This window comes from Lichenostomus cassidix, chromosome 4 (genome assembly GCF_008360975.1).
Source record: "Lichenostomus cassidix isolate B80296 chromosome 4, HeHo_3.0, whole genome shotgun sequence".
Taxonomy (NCBI): Eukaryota; Metazoa; Chordata; class Aves; order Passeriformes; family Meliphagidae; genus Lichenostomus; species Lichenostomus cassidix.
The window spans coordinates 27,431,657-27,448,217 of NC_139484.1; the positions used below are offsets into that span (position 1 = coordinate 27,431,657).

At 45.3% G+C, this 16,561-nt stretch overlaps 1 long non-coding RNA gene across 2 annotated transcripts in view; it reads left to right on the top strand.

Annotated features, from left to right (window-relative positions):
- The window catches only part of LOC146438142 (uncharacterized), a 61,210-nt gene that overhangs the window by 8,801 nt on the left and 35,848 nt on the right, over window positions 1–16,561 (top strand). For both annotated transcript variants that reach the window (XR_014852027.1, XR_014852028.1), the window contains exon 3: window positions 8,491–8,607. This is a non-coding gene — a long non-coding RNA (uncharacterized LOC146438142). The remainder of the gene's footprint in view (window positions 1–8,490; window positions 8,608–16,561) is intronic.

A 16,561-nucleotide genomic window follows, 5' to 3' on the forward strand; every position in this document is an offset into this window, starting at 1 on the left:
GCATTAAGTGAGGTCACCTCTGCAAGAAAAGGTGTCTGATACCTGAGAAATAGAGGAGGGAAGAGAGAAGTGGAAGGGAGAGAGATTTCAGTGTGTCCTGATGAAGAGGGTTGTAATGGCTGCAGCTTTCCCTGCCTGGAAGGGAAAAGCACCTTTAGGCCAGGCCTGCAGGGATAACATGTTAGTCTGCTCTGTTTTCTCCTCCAGACCTTGCTGTCACATACAGGCTTTGACAAAAGAGAAGCAAGGCAGGCTGGAAAACTTCCTCAGAAATAGAAAAGTCAAGAAATATTCTACTCAGAAAAAGGCTTCCCAAGGCTGGTGACGTACTTCAGGATAGCAAATGATCGCCCTCAACAGCAGAAGGGAAAAAAACAACAAAACTATCTGTTCTTCCCTCTGGCAGGCTCCAGTGCCTTGGGAGATGGCTCTGCTGACTCATTCAGAAAGCAGTTTTCAAAACATGACTCCTTCTCTTGTATCTAGACAGCTCTTTTCCCTGGGAACAGCAGTCCACCTGCCCCAATCAGCAAAGGCAGGGTGGGAAACCTGCCCTCCTCCTGCTCTCGACTGGCCTCTGCCTCAGTTCCCTTGGCACAGGCACCCTCCACTCCTTGTTCTGCACTTAATTCTCAAAAGCCCATTTGCCTAAAAAGCTGGGGTCTGATGTTTGGAAGTTGCTGCAATGTGATGTTCATCTCTCTACAGTAGCAAGCCATGTAAAATAGTAAATAAATAGATACAAAAAATGCAAGCAGCATGAAACAGAAGAGATTGCTGGTTCAGTTTTTCTCCTGTTAAACATTTGGTTTCTTCTATATGAAGATGGGAGCATGGTACAAGGTAAATGCAACTGCCTGCTCTAAATGTATAAATTCTCTCTCAGGATAGCCCTACGATACCTGGCAAGACATGCCAGGGAAAACGTGGGTCTGTTCTTGTCCCCCTGCAGGCTCTGGGTATGCAGATGTACTCCTGCTGCTGTAGGAGGCAGGGTGCTGACAGCATGGCATGTTGGATGACCCTTTTTGTGTGAACAAATTAGGAATCCTTTATCTAGTTCCTAGCCAGAGGACATCACTATGTCTGTTTTGTAGGTGCTAAGGATTTTTTTTTTTTGTTTGTTTTTTGCTTGTGGGCAGATCAGGGAAAGCTGCTGGGTCAATCAGAGTAGCAAGATGGCTGTGTAGGAGGACAGCCCAAACAGGGCCACATTTCCTCAGAGATCTCTCTTTGGTACCAGAACTCTTTACACAGGGAACTTAGTGCTGCACCATTGCAGCCTTCTCCCAAACTGTGGTTGTGGTGGCTGTGAGGGGAAAGGGGAATTTTATTAACATAGCTCTTCTCAGGGCTCACTCAGTCCTGAAGAGGAGATCTGTGCCAGAGAATGGAGTGAACTCCTCAAGGTTTTCCCCACAAGTTGCCATGACTTTGACTCCACTGGAGTCAAGCTAGCATCAGGAGCATCCTTCTCTGAGCAACCTCACAGGAGTGAAACTGAAAGGAACTAGGAGAGCTCCCTGTGGGAGCTGCTTGGTGAGCAACTTGGGTGAAAGGGAGGATACAGCAGTTGTCTCATCTGAGTGGCATAAGCAGGCTCGTGGACTTCAATTCTCAGTGTGAGCAGATGTGCAAAGCATTTTATCCTAGTCTGCTTCCCAGGAAGTCAATTATTCTTCCCCACTTTGCGGGGGGCAGGCAGCACATACAGTTTCTGTAGACAAACAAGGGGATGGTGAGCAAAGAGTACCTGGGGCCTGGGCATCTGTTTTGCAGGAGATTGGATCAGATCTGAGGGCTGTGACTGGCTCATCTGCCTTCCTGGCTGGTGACAGCTGACAGCTGTGGAAGACAGAGGGAGAGAGGGAGGCTTGATGTGAAAAGAAAGGGAGCTGGAATTGCAAAAACACACTGATGACGGTTTTGCTAGTAGAATTCCAATTCCAAATCTACATGTGATGAATTAAAACCTGAAATGGTGTTTAGCAAACGCTGCTTGCCAGGCCAAATTAGCAGCCTCATTTGTTGCCAGTGGCAGCTCTTTAAAACTCTTAAAGATGGGCTCCTTTTAAAATGTGGCATAAATAGGATGTTTTCTCAACAGTAGCATTTCCTCGCTTGAGCATCGCAGTAATTTTTGTACCCTTTGGTCTCCCACAGCTGGTATACCAAAAGAAAACGACAGCACAAAACCCAGCCAAGCTCCTTGGAAATGTAAATAGACCGGAACCACTGGTGTCCTCTTAACACAGCATCAATCACTGCTGGGTGCTGGAAGTGGCAACATGTTTGTTGCAGTCCAGGCAGCCATCACGGGCAGCAGATGGAGAAGGTTTAAGACCTTGTAGCACTGTTTTGGAGTTTATTTGCAGAAAATGGGAGCACAGATGGGGTGTGCTTTGACCTGCTCACTCAGTAACTGCAATATCCTTGTATTTCCAGACCAGCTCTGTATTTATCTCTAGGCTCTGAGGCACGGCTTGGAAACCTTCCACATACTCCCTACTCATGCTAGTCTTTGTTGGATGTTAGCTGAGCTTCCCATGGATTTGAGGTGAATTAGCAGACAGTAAACTAAGGCAGGTCCTTATCTTCTGGTAGGCTCTTCTCAAGAAAAATTAACCCCTTTACTTTCTCCCAGCAGACTGTGTTTCCAAAAATAGTAGTTTTTGGAGATAGTTGCTGCAGGGGAACTGTTGCAGCTGTTGATCAGCTCCACATCCATCAGTCAAGAGAACAGAAACAGATCCATCCATTACAGAGGATTCCCATGCCATAGAGACTTCTCGGAGTCACAGAAGACAGGGGAACCTTAGAAAGCAGTAGACACGGTGGGCTCTCCGTTGGAATGGTGGTATTACAAGATCCTGGTGATGAAGAGTAGGGTGGCTTTTAGCCAGAATACGTTCTGAGCAGTAAATACTGGCTTTACCAAACTAAGAATAAGAGGAAGTCTGCTGATAATTTTAGGGCAAAGGGAGAAATTTTTTTAAGGAGAAAGAAATATAATAAATACTGTGCTGTGCTCTGGTTTGCCTTGCAGGATGGCTCTCATTAGGAAGTAAGTGCAGATGTGATTTCTTGGGTGTGCCACATTTGTGAGGAACAGGCAACAGTCACTTTCCAGTGGATGGAGCTACACCTGGCCTGTTTCAGATTTCTCTTGGCCAAGTCTGCATGATGCATACCTGACTGCATTGCTCCATTGATCATTAGGAAGGTAGTCAGTGATCCAGATGGACACAGCGGGTTAGAAGATGACTGTTTTGGAGGTTATACGAGCAAAACTGCTTTCAGAGTTCTTTTTAATTTAGTAGTATTTGTTTTATTTCTAGGGATGAATTTTGGGCTGTGTGGAGAAGGATAATTCTCTGTTACATTTTCCTGAGCACCTCATGTAGGAGCATGCCAATTCTTGGACGTCCTTGTAGGATGTTTGTTTCTCAGCCAATTTGTGTTTCAAAGCTTGCATTTTCCAAGAACACCAGGTGGTTGTTCGAGTCATTGCTTTTCAGGTTACTCTCTCTTTCATGCCGTGGAGCAGCAAGGGGTGCATGACGCAGCTGCCCGCAGGAGCTGCGGAGGATTTGTAGTCACTAAGGTGACTACATGCTAGAGAGGATTCTGGTTGTGCTGGTGGTAATGGGACTGATGGATCAATCCAGCCCATGCACAACCCCAGCTCAGAGCAGGGAATGATTTCTTGCCGCTGTGGGAGGATGTTCACACCGCCTTTTTCTTTTAAGATGTTTATCATATGTTGCCTCCCGGGAGGATGGTTGTGAGACAGAGCCCAGCCTGAGAGCTTTTATACCTTTTCTCCTCCTCCAACTACAGGTGGAGCTGAGGGGCCACTTTCTAACTTGGGAAATAGTTTGACAAGTCTTGCTGCCTGAAGTATAATAGATTTCCTTTTCCCCTGAGTATGCCCTTCTGCTTCCCTTCATCTCCCTTTACCAAACCATAGTTTGGGGAGCTGATAACACACACACATAATTTGGGGAGTGGATTAAACACAGAGCAATACAACTTCCTTGATTCTGCTCCCTGCCTCCCACAGCCTCCAGGGTTGATGGAATGAAAATGATGGGCAGGACTAGGTATCTCAGGGCAGTGGCCACCATTGCCAAAAGAAGCCATAAGCCGGGCCAGGCCTTAAATCTGAAAGCCCATCTTGGGGGTTGTGACCTTCAAGGACCAGCCTGGAACTTCCTGGAGCTGCCAGAAGATGACATTTCTATTCAACTTGGGGGAGATCCTCTGAGGTAAACAAAAAGCACAATGATGATTGGGGAAGCGCAGCTTAGTTCCAAAGAGCTGCAGGGTGGTGTTGACAGTTGTCCTGAGCTACTCCTTGCCCATCTGTGACAGAGGTGCACTTCGATGTAGAGCAAACCCCACTGGTGTTTGCTGAACATGCAGAAAACGTCAGTCCCTGGTGCATCACTCAGAGCTATGTCAGATTTCCCTGCCATAGGAGCTAATCTATCCCTCTGTACACCTACGTGATACCCTTCAGGGATTACCAACCCATGGTAGAGCCTGAGCTGGATCTGGCACAGATGAACTCCCTGTCCCTGTCCCTGACTGCTGCAGCTGGGCAGCTGCTGGCCCTCAGGGCAGGTGCCCCTCTCAAAGCTCCTCTCTTGGAGACCAGGATAGCTCTCCCAGATGTGGCAGGGGGGAGCCAGGGAGGAGGCAGAGCTTAGATGTAGATACAGTGGGTTGTAAAGGATGTAAAACAAGCAGCACTGCTTACTTTCTGCCCAGAGTGGACAATACACCTTCACCTTCCCACGCAGCGCCGCTGTCAGAGCTATTGTATTTATTATTATTATTTTCCTACCCATTGTTAGAAGACACGATTTCATTGTTGTTATTTTTAACCTGCCAGTTCCGGAGCTTTAGGATGCTACCTGCCAGCCCTCTGTTTCGATTCAAATCATACCTTTCTCCTGGTGTCATTCTTATCACAGTGACAAGCCTGCTCCTGAAAACAACAATGGTGCATTATTCAGACTTTGACTTTGCAGCTGATGGGAGATAAAATTATAAAGAGGGGTAGGTGAATCATCTGCTCTGAAGCACTGATGAATACACACGAGACGCTCAGATCGCAGCTCTATGTGGTACAACGAGTGACTGGAGAAAGGGGAACAATGAGAGATTCAGACAAATGCAGGATAGCAAAGTGACCATCCGTGCTGGTAGGAGAGTGTCTTTTTCCACCCTCATGCTGGACTCTTCTGGCAGAACTGGAGTGTTATGACAGTGCTTTCACCCCTTTTAATTTTTTTGTCCCTCCTGTCTTGCAGTGGATTCAGTGAGAAAAGGGGGTTGCTGTGGCATGAAGATGGGGACCCTTCTTTCACTGTGTGGTCACTGTCACCCAGACCATGCACCACAGAGCGTGTGAATGCCTGCAGAGTTAAGGGTGGCTCAATAGAGAAGACTTTGAGAAGAAGCTCCTGAGTACACCAAGGCACATACAGCTTGGGGGATGGACCAAAGTAACATTTTCTTTTTTTTTTTTTTTTGCTAAATATTAAAGAGATAGAGAACATTCTCTCTTTTTCTCCGCCAACTCTTTCCTTTGCTTCTCTCACCTCAAAAAACAGGAAAATGTGCTTGCTTCGAGATCTTTTATGTCTGAAAAATTGAGAGGGTGGAAGGCTGTCTTGTTCTTTATTTTGCTTCACTTGGAAGACCTGGAAAACAAAAAAAAAGTGCTTCTTTGAATATTTGGTTTTGTTCTGTTACTGTCCTTCAAGATGTGTCCTTCAAGCTTATGAACAAGCTTTTTGAATTTTTATGGAGGAACCAGAGGATTCAGAAAATAAATCTATACTTTTCTAAATGCCAGATAATATCTCCAAGGCAAGAATCCTGACATAATATCAGGAACTTCTTTAGCACTTCTTTAGACCAGTGGCAAATGTGCCCTGTTAGGTGAGAAACCCAGAAGGTGACCTGAACATGGTGTCTCTGTGTGTTGCCAGAGATAAGACATTGCATGCCAGGAGGCTCCTTCAGCTTATAGGGTCACGTCCAATAAAAAATAAAAAAGGACATTGAGAAATAGCTATGGCAAATAAAGCTTGCATACTATTCAATAGGTGGGTGGTAAACCACTGGCATGAGAAGTGACGGAGACATCTTTGTGGTCAAAATCAGCTCACCTAAGCTTTCCAAAATTTCTATTACACAGTATGAAGCAGGCTATTTTTAAGGAGAGAAGAAAGAAACTGCCATTGACTTCATGTTGACATCTCATTTCACTGCATTGTGGTTGAAGCATGTGCTGTGGTAGAAAGGTCTGCAAACCAATATTGAGAGTAAACTGCTCGTTCATATGTGTAAAACATTGTGGAGGAACTGGATGTGTCAGTTCTTCTGTCATTTGCAATAATGTAAAGACAACAGACATGAGGGATCTTCCTCCAAATATAAAAGAGGAATGAAAAGTGTGAGGGTTTTCTCCTATCCATAGAAATCAGCCCCAGGGCAACTCATAGAGTTTCCTTTGGAGCAGTTGTGCTCTGCCCACGCTGTACAGAGAGCTCTATTTCTGCAGGGTCACTGAGGCTCTTGGTACCCTTCTGTGTAGTACTTGCTCTCTGTAGTGATTTAATAACTCACATTTATTGCAAAACTACTATTCATATTCTATTGGACTGGGGGAGGGGGCAGGCTGTGTGCAGCAGTAGCAATGTACATTGTCATGGTTCACAAACTTGTGACACTTGACAAGCGAGAGGAAATTGCATTTTTCCCCACTGTAAAACAGCTACAGCGATGGAAGGTATGAAATTAGTCAGTCTTAACATGCATTAATCAAGGAAAGGAACTTGAAGATGCCCTTGGAGAAAGACAGACTGAGAGGCTGGGCCTAGAGCCTGTTTTTTGCTGGTAGCACATGCTAGAGAGACAGCTCTGGTCAATGGCAGCAGAGGGGCTGGGTACAATCAGTGTGTGAGAGAGTTCAGTAGCCAGTCTGGAGAGACCTTTTCATGCTATCATGAAAACAGCGAAGATCCAGAGGCTGATGAGGATTTCAGCACTCACAGCAGGAGGAAGGGGAAATTTGGAAACACCAGGTTTAAAGGAAGCTTTCCTGAGCCACTTGGGATTGCAGTGTTGTTCGGTTGTTCCCGGTAGGAGATGTCCCATGGAAGGGATTCATCTGGCTCTGCAGCTGCTCTGTTCAATGCTGTCCCTGCAGATGTGGGAGGGCATGGATCTGCACCATGTGTGTGTTCCCTGGTTGTGTGGCTCTGCAGGTGCCTGACTGCTGACAAACCTCCTTTGCACAAGACAATGCTGCATCCTCCTCCCTGCAAGCACTGCTTTCTCCTGGGGAGCTGTGACACTGAGACACAGAGACATTCTGCTTACATCACTGGGCTAGAGGAAGAAGTATCAGGAGAGAGAAGCTTGTGTCTGCTTCCCCATTCCCCTGGGAAACTGGCTGGAAAATCCCAAGCTGGCCTGAGGTTTAGTGCCTCTGGAGTGCTAGGAATGGTGTTGGAAGTACAAGAAGACAAGATAAGCTATCACAAAGACAGTGATAATCACTGTCCTCCATGCACAGTCAGAAATGTGCTCTTCCTTCTAACTCTGCCTGCAGAATCACTGAGAGCTAACAAAAAAAGCCAGCTTCATCCTTGCAGCTTCTTTTATTCAGTGTGTTATTCACCCTCCCACTCTGGCTTATAGTAGTGCTTGTTTTCTCCTGTGTTCTAAGGCTGTGTGTTGGAGGTTTCTGGGTGGACAATGATTGTTTTTGGTGCTGAATACAGCATTTTGGGGTTGATGCAAGACTGATTCTATTCATGAAATTTGAGGTGACTTCTTAGCTCTAGCAATACAAAATGGGAGTACAGCTAACCTTGCAGATGGTTGACTAAAATATTAAACAGTGATTCACCATTACTCACTGTCTCATCAGCTCATAAATTTAAAACAACTCCCTTTCCTATCTTTATTTAAGGAAAAATAAAAGAAGTAAAGCGTTATCATGCATAACTATGCTAAATTGATTCTCTAGAGAAGTTAGCTAATAAACCTTTTACTGGATTCTGCCTCTTTACATTAGTTGAGAACTGAAGCAATGAGAGGGGGAAGAAATCTTGCTTTTCTATGTTAATAGAAAAAACCAGGAGTAGTGTCATCTCTGGGAAAAAATGTGGAAATGTGAATGCAATTGTCCATTATACTACTTAGAAGGATGAAAATAAAAGCTGAACACTGCAATTACAGGCCACAGAAAATAAGAAGGTGCTGTGAGTTGTTTCTGGGGTCCCTATTAGCTGTCATTAGCCATTGCCCAGGAAACAATTTGTATCCACTGAAATCTTCATTAAAGCATTCTCTCTCATTCTTCCTCTAAACTAGGCAGGTTATTCTGTTGCCTAGGCTGAGCACTTACTGCTGCTGTGCATTAGGGGAGCTCTGGCATGTATTTTCCTAATTGTTTTCAGTTTACAGTAGGTTCTAGTGTCTCGGTGTCCAGAATGCTATGGGGAGTAATTACTCTGGGTGGGAAGCAGTCCCTGCCCAAAGATTGAGTGGCCACAAAAGAGACTGCAAGAAGAGACTATCAAGGTGAGTGGCAAAACTAGAAATTTGAACTCCTGGGTCTCAAACCAGGACTTCCTCTGCATACACCAGGCTACTTAATTTAACTTGCCTTGAAAGAAGAATAAGGTCCCTCTCCACTGATTTGAGCTGCTTTTGAGAGCTGGAATAATTGATTTTGCCCCTGGTACAAGGCACCTCCCATACACAGCCATGGCATGTTACCCATCAGTGCTTGTGCCTTCTGAGACTCTAGTGGTCTCCTGTGGTTGTACCAGTGCATGCAGCACTCTGTATGCCTGCTTGAGAAAGAAAAGTTGTTGAGGGACATCCAGGAGGATGGAGCCAGGCTCTTCTCAGTGGTGCTGAGCCACAGGACAAGAGGCAACAGGCAGAAAGTGATGGCACAGGAAGTTCCACAGGAATATGAGGACAAACTTCTTTACTGTGCCGGTGAAACTTTGCCCAGAGAGGCTGGGGAGTCTCCCTCACAGGAGATATTCAAGAACCATCTGGACACAATTCTGTGCAATGTGCTCTAGGATGACCCTGCTTGAGCAGGAAGGTTGGACCAGATGATCCACTTACAACTGGTGGTCTCTTTCAACCTAACCCACTCTGTGATTCACAACATCTCTGCTAACCAATGCCAAAATTCAATTATTTTGGTGTTTTGTATCATCTCTCATCAGCCTCCAGTGGCTGTAGTACTTACTTTTTAAAGTCAAGTAGAAAGTAAGTCCCATTTTTAATGATTATGCTGCTGCTGTGAGTAAAAGCTAGTGGGACCATAAGCATCTCTAGGCTGCCAGAATGTTGTTTGCTCTCCCCTTAAGCCAAATAAAAGCAGAGAGAGTCAGGCTCATAAAACAACATATCATGAGCCCTGTCAGTGATCAGCAAACACTTCTGGAAAAGAAGGATGGCAGAAAAGCACTGCCACTAATAGCTTTGAATTAGTGGCAGTGAGATGAACAGAGTGAAAGCTCCTCCCTTTTGTGCTAAAGGAAGGAGGGTTGCATCTGCTCTAGGGTCTTCCTGACAGTGATTCCTGTCTTATGCAGGAGTGAAGCCAGAATCCATCCACAGAGGGTACTCTGATTCACCAGGCTTCTCACAACTTAATGCAGTTCTGCCATGAGACAATTGTCTTCATTGTGTTTTGTCTCAGTTGTTCTCTTGTAATGAGCCTTGCCTGTAAATCAAGTTTTATGATAGAGTCCCCATGTTGTCCATTATCTCACCATGTCTGTAAAGTCTGTGCTCAGCACAGGGTGGGCATGCCTGGTGCCTCTGCAAAGGTTGGATGGGATGGGTCCCCTTGCAGCCCTGGGAGAATCTGACTCATGCTGCAGAGTCCTCTTGGTGCAGCCTGGACCTTGCAGTAAGCATGATAAGTGAGTGTTGGAGAGGGAGAAAAGCACCACAGACTTGAGACTCAGGCTCTCCAGGGTCTGTTTCCTAGCTTTGCAGGTGAAGATGGCCTTTAATATCACCCTTGTCTCTGCCCCCAGCTCCTCTTTGCAAACCATCACCACGCTGGCGCAGGGGTTTGTTTGGAAGAGGAAGCATTGCCACAGGATCCCAGAGAAGTTGCCATGCTGTTGTGCTCACATTAGCTGCCTCTCTCCTGGTGGTGCCTTTCCCTGCTCCAAGTGCTGGTCACATGCAAGCTGCCCTGGAGCACTGAGATCTTGCAGCCAGGGAATTCAGGTTCTGACCAGTGGGAGTGGAAGAGGGCAGGCAGTGGTAGTGCAAGGTTGCCCACTTGCACTTGCACCAACACTCATGCTGCCCATAGGATGCCAAGGGTAGGAGTTTGAGGGCTGTTGTAGATACTGTCTGAGGGAAAACTGCCTGGAGAATGGCATATTTGTCACTTGGATGTTGGGTATGACAGGAAAAGCACATGGTTCTTCCCCTCCTTGTGCTGTCTGCCCTTAGACAACATGGCAGCCTGGGAACAGCCAGGATTTATTTCGGTGTCTTAGCCTCTGTTGTCCTGGTGAAGGGTGGGTCCTATTCAACCCTTCTGTCCCTTCAGGGTTCCTGTGAAGATTTCCTGCTTTCTACTATAAAGGGGGTCAAAAATGCTTAAGGAAATGGCAGTTTCCGAGGCAACCACACTTAACAATTTCATCAATTAATCAGGAGGAAACTAAGGAAGAGAATGGGAAACAGATGCTCGGAGCAGGACAAGGCTATGAATGATTGATGTCATCTAAGAGACAGGCAGAATTTACTCCAGGAGAGACCTCAGCCTGGGGCTGAGGCAACTTCCTATGCAAGAGTTCATTACTGCAAAATGATGGCAGAGAGCCAGGAATGGCTTCTTAGGTGAATGTCCAGTCCAGTGTTTAGAAAATGATGAGGTACACTGCAAAAATACAGGCAGGTTGGCTCAGAAAGGCACACAAAGGCTCGAGGAGAGATGGAACAGAAGTCATATGCTAATTTTCCCTACCACGTGTGACAGCTCTACTATTGAGCCTAATAAAAATGGATTTTTGATGTTCCCCAGTCAAAGTTACAAGTAGGTGTGATCTCTTCAAGACATTAATATCCTGCTGCATTTGTGGTCATGATGTGTTAGCTGACCTGTCTGTTTGCTGTACTCCAGGCAGATGCATCCAACAACCAGTACTGCCCTGAAGTACTGCCTACCTGTGCAAGGCAGCTGAGGGAGAGAGTGGATTTCTTCTGGCAGTCCATGGTTGGAATAAAGGCTGTAGAGGTCTTAACCAAAGGTTTCAGTGCTCTTGTTCAAGTCCTGCTGAGAACAGCAATGACAAGGGAAGGAAATCAGGCAATGGTCTGCCAGGTTCTGGTGAATCTTTGCTCTTCTCTTGCAACTTGATTGGAATGGTAATGAGAAGGTCTTAAAGAAGAGACAGCAAAGTGAAAAATGTCATGATGAGATTGAAGTTTGCTAGAGCAACTTTGAATAAATTTTTTTTCTTTGCTTTAAAAGTATATATTATTATAATTTTATATATAGGGAGATATATACATATAATTTATTTATATTATAATTTATATAATAATATAATTTTTTTTTCTGGTGGAAGCAACTAACTGGACCAAATGATGAGAACAGCATTGTTAGTATCCATTCCATGTGCAGTGCAGCTTTTCTCTATATGAATCATGAGACACTGTATTCTTTCCTTAACACTTTCATTTAAGTGAGTGCCAGAACAGACCTTTTGCATTAATCAGCAAGAGAAAACAAACCATCTCTTGCTATAACCATTTGTTCCTTTTACCTCAGTAATAAATCCCTCTTGGGAATAAGTAGTTCATGTAATTTATCACTGATAATTGTAATGCACATTGTGGTACAGTATTTCACATGCCTGGAGTGCGTCTTTTGATTAGAGCAGACATCAGCTTTCTGCTTGTAAAAGCAAATGAAAAGATGCTCTCAATGGCAAACCTGAAATGAGTATTAATTGCATTAAATAATCAGTAAGTAAAAGGGCAGGTTGAAATAATCTAAGTGTTCATAAGGAGAAAAACTAATCAGAAATGTTAAAACAAGATTAAATTTGTTGTCTTTCCTAGGATGGATTTATTGTCTTTAATGCTATCAGCCCTGTGGCTTTTCCTTTTCTGATACATTAAAAAACCACTAAGTACACCTGCCAGCTTGCATTATGGGTACCTTAGATACAAGACATTTCAGCCTTTGATTTCTTCTAGTTAATTCATTTTAAGCCTTTTCTTTGGTAAGGAGTTTCACACTAAACAAACAGGATTAACCAGCTTTTTCAAAGCAAGTAAGACCTTGGGTCCTTCCAGGTGCAGTTTTCTGCCAGGTTCAGGGATGAGCAGGGACATGCATCTTTCTGCATGTATCAAGTTGGACTTGTGGTCCATATTGGTTCAGCATGTGTCCAGTCTGTGTCAGGAGGAGGAATGAAATGTCAGGGCTTCATCCAGGACAATTATCACGAGCGATGCCATCTGGCAGCTTCACTCTCCCCAGCTGCTTCCCAGTGGCCCAGGAGGTCTTTTCTCATCTGCATCAGGAAGTCTTTTCCAGGTGGCAACTCAAGCTTTCAAAAGTCAGAAAGGGATGGTGTGAGGAGCAAATAAATAGGCTCAGGGGTGTTCCGTAGACGTGAGAGGTTGGGAAGTTAGTTCCCTGAGTTGTGAGTTATGGGCATGATCCCTTTTACTGGGGGAGTTCAGCACTTTAGTTACCTTTCGTTGCCTCTCTTTATAGTGTCTTCCACCTGGCAAAGCAAGTAAAGAGGGAAGTAAGAAGATCACAAAAAATGCCATTGGGCAGATCTTCAACCGTCCTGCTCAGCTGCTGTCTAAACCTTGGGAACGACATAAACTGGGCAAGGGGTCGGTTCCTCCCATAGCCAGTGTGTTGCCCGGGAGTCTGTTCCCTTGCCTGTGGGCCAGGATTGAGTGATGGCCAATTCCTAGGATGACTGGGGAAAACACTCCGTGGGTAAAATGACCATTCCTGAAGGAAGTCTTACACCCGATTCTGAGAGGCAACTACAGAGGTCCATTAGCCCTTTCTCCCATGATATCTTGGGTGATGGCCCTTGCTGTTGTGACTCCTAGATACCTAATAAAAAGGTTTTCATTTCTTTCCACCTCCCTCTTTAGCATCCTGCTAAGACACCAAACTCATTACTTTTGTGTCGGACTACTGAAATGGGAAATGGCATGGGATAAGTGAATTTGACATCAGACTGAGTGAAGGAAGGGCAATTAGTTGTGTGGCCCAGCCCATAAATTGTTTCCAGAAGCCTGACTGCAGTCAGACACTGCTTTATTACTTGGACTGTGCTAATTATGAGCCATTGCAGTGGGAGAGTGAGGAAGAATGATGTGCTTTCTTGGGCACTGAGAGCCTTGTAACCGGCTTAGTTTCCATTTAGCAACAAACCTTTGTGCCACAGTTTCAGACTGCAGAAGCTGAAAGTCCTTTGTGCATGGGGGAAATGTTAAGGGTCAGCTGTGGTTAACCTGCAGATAGCAGTAACAAAAGCAAGTATATGTCAATCTCAATGGACTGCAGAGTCAGTTACATCCATGATGAGGGCTTGGCTCATGCTCAAAACTGGGGTGTCACAAGAAGGGGTGACAGATGCACACTGCAGAAAGTTGATGTGCTTTGGTTTGCTGTGTGCTGCTTACTCGATGACAAGGTTCTCAGAGGAAACTCTTGTAATCACAGCATTAGTTTGAAACCCCTTCTGGCCAGCAAAGGCCAGACAAACTTGGATTAACCCTGGCATAACCAAGGTGGGAAACAAATCAGAGGAAGGCACTTGTGCACACACATACCCACCACCGGTATGACCAGGAATGCTGCTCCAAACTTGCTGAATTAAATAAATTTCAGGAATCTCTCTGAATTCCTGAGAAAATTGATGTATCTGTATTTCAAGTTGTTTTGGGGTGTTTTGCTGTTACTCAGCAGCACCTTAAAAATATTGATCCATATTTTGTGATCAGACACTAAATGGCTGTTTAAATTAAAGAACAGGACAGGTGCTCTTTATAAATCAGAGGACCTCATCTTTTATATATATTAGACACTGTTTGCTTCTGCAAAGTCAGGAAAAACAAGCATGAGAGAGCAATTACAATGGCTGCACATTGCCTGCATGGATGTGGACTGCCAGCTGGGAAAGCCTTTGGCTGTGGTTCTGCACAGCGTAATGAACTGGGCAGCAGTTTGGTTTCCTTCCCTGAAAGAGCTACACTGGTCTGGGTTCATCCAAAGTTGCAGCTGGGATAAGTTGCCTGTTTCCCAAAACAAAGTGAGGCAAAATGATGGATTAAAAAAATTCTGACTTCTTCAGGACTCTTTCTGCTTTGAAGCAGAATGTGATATTTGGTAGAAGCAAGTCAGCTCAGGATCATGCTTTCCTAGCTCTAGCTAGAGGTTGCACTGATCAAAGCTATAATTTTTTTTTTAAGTCAAAACCTCCTGCTGTAAAATATCAAGCACAGAGTCTGAAAGCAGATAAGTCTGCTCAGCTCAGACCACAGATGTCTTAGTGTTTTGGAGGATGCAAAGAGCATCTTGATTTTTAATGTTTTGGGCAGAGCAATTCTGGAATGAAAGGGGCTGAAGGGGCTATAGGTGGTCATGGACACAAAATTATCTCAGTACTGCTGTAACTAATTCAAAGGAGGAATTTTCTCCTGGCTTCTGCTGAATGAAAGTGATGTCTGAGGCAGATACTTCCTCAGTCACAGTCTCCAGTTTGAAGAAAAAAGGACATTTAAATAGATGAGATGAATATCCAGGAACCAGAGATCTCCTCAGCTCCTTCACCCACAGACTGACTTCTGCTGACCTTTTACAACCAGTCAGAGGAACTAACACTGCTGTGGACTGTGTTTCAGGTGGGGAGGAAAGCAAGGGAAGCATAATGTGTTCCTGTAAGAGGTGAGGATGTAGTTGCATCCTCCAGGGACCTACTTTCCTTGCTGCAGGTGAGCCTGCCCTAGTCTGGTGAACTGAGTACCTGCTGATCTGTTGAGCAGGCTGAGAAGGGATGCCACTGCTCCTGGGGGTGTGCAGGTGGATAAGACTACTTTCTGGGATTGTCCATTTATATGTTTGGCCGTGCTTTGCCTTATTTTATGTAATCATCTAACATGCGCTTATAAACTCAGAGAGTCCATGTGAGCTATATTGCTGGACAAAGGGAAGATGCACAGAACATGAGAAAAACAGGAAGGGAGAGTATTAGGTACTGGTGATGAAGGCCTGCTCTCTCCTTCTAGGGGAATATGTCTGTTTATCTTTTTGAAAATTATCTTCTCTTTCCCAAGGAGAAGCCTCCCATTCAGCTGTGCCTTCAGAAAGTGGAGCACTGGAATGATGTTGTCTGAAGACAAGATGCTTATTAGCAGGGCCATTGGTGCTGACAGGAGTCAGTCCAGCTTAGAAAAGCAGTTAAATATGAGTGCTCAGTAATCTTGGCTTTCCTAATTAGAGCTGGATTGTGAGCTCAGTTGTGAGACCACCCTCATCTGTCTTGCCTCTGACTGTTCCCAGCTTGCAGCACTGCCTGGCTGTGGTTCAGGTGAAACAACAGTCAGGGACTACTCCCTGCATGGATAGAGAGAGAAGAGAGTTTAGTTGCATGGATCTAAACTCTGCTGTGCTGCTTGCCCTCCAGGCCAGAGAGGGAACCTTGGCCCATGTTATTTCCCAGCCCAGATAAAGGTACTCAGAGTTCAGCCCATTGTCAACATCTATTGGAGCAGTGATGCCTTTGAGTCACACTATGGAGTCAGCAGAGCATCATCCTCTGCTGGAGAGATAATGAGCAGCATTTCCAGCATGCTGCAGGCTTTAGGGAGGGAACTTTGGCAGCTGCGATATGGAGAGCTGCAAGTGCTGGTGCAGGGTCCCATGTGCCACCCTCTGGAGGCCCACCTTGGTATCTGAGTCAGAATGACTCCTCTTTCCCTTTCTGAGTCACTGCCACAGTCTATTTCTGGCTTGTGCTTTAGGAAGAGTAGGTTGATGAGAACGAGATAAAGAGGTCAAAGCTGTTACCAAGGGGTATATACCGAAATGTTTTCCTTAAGTAGATCAGTCCAGTTGGGCTATACATTGTAACTCTGTTGTGTATACTTCTGGGAAGTAGATGGAGGCAGGAGTCCAGCACTGCCTGGGTTCACTGGGCCCAAAGGGTTGGGATGAGGTTGGGTTTTCCTCCAGTAGTTCAGCTTTCTCAGGTGCCCTGGTGCCCTGTCCCTGACATAGTCCCAGAGCCCAGCCTTAGCTTGGGGAAAACCTGAGGGAACCCAAGAGAAATTAATGTTACTCTCTGGCCAGAAGATGACTCTGTAAAGAGGGGACTCACTACTCTTAGGTCATTCCCGGATGGAATGGCATCTGCACTTTGGAACAGCACAGGCACAGTTCTTAGTCCACATACCTCATCTCCTGCAGGGGTACAATTCTTCCCTCCTGGATATCAGGTAG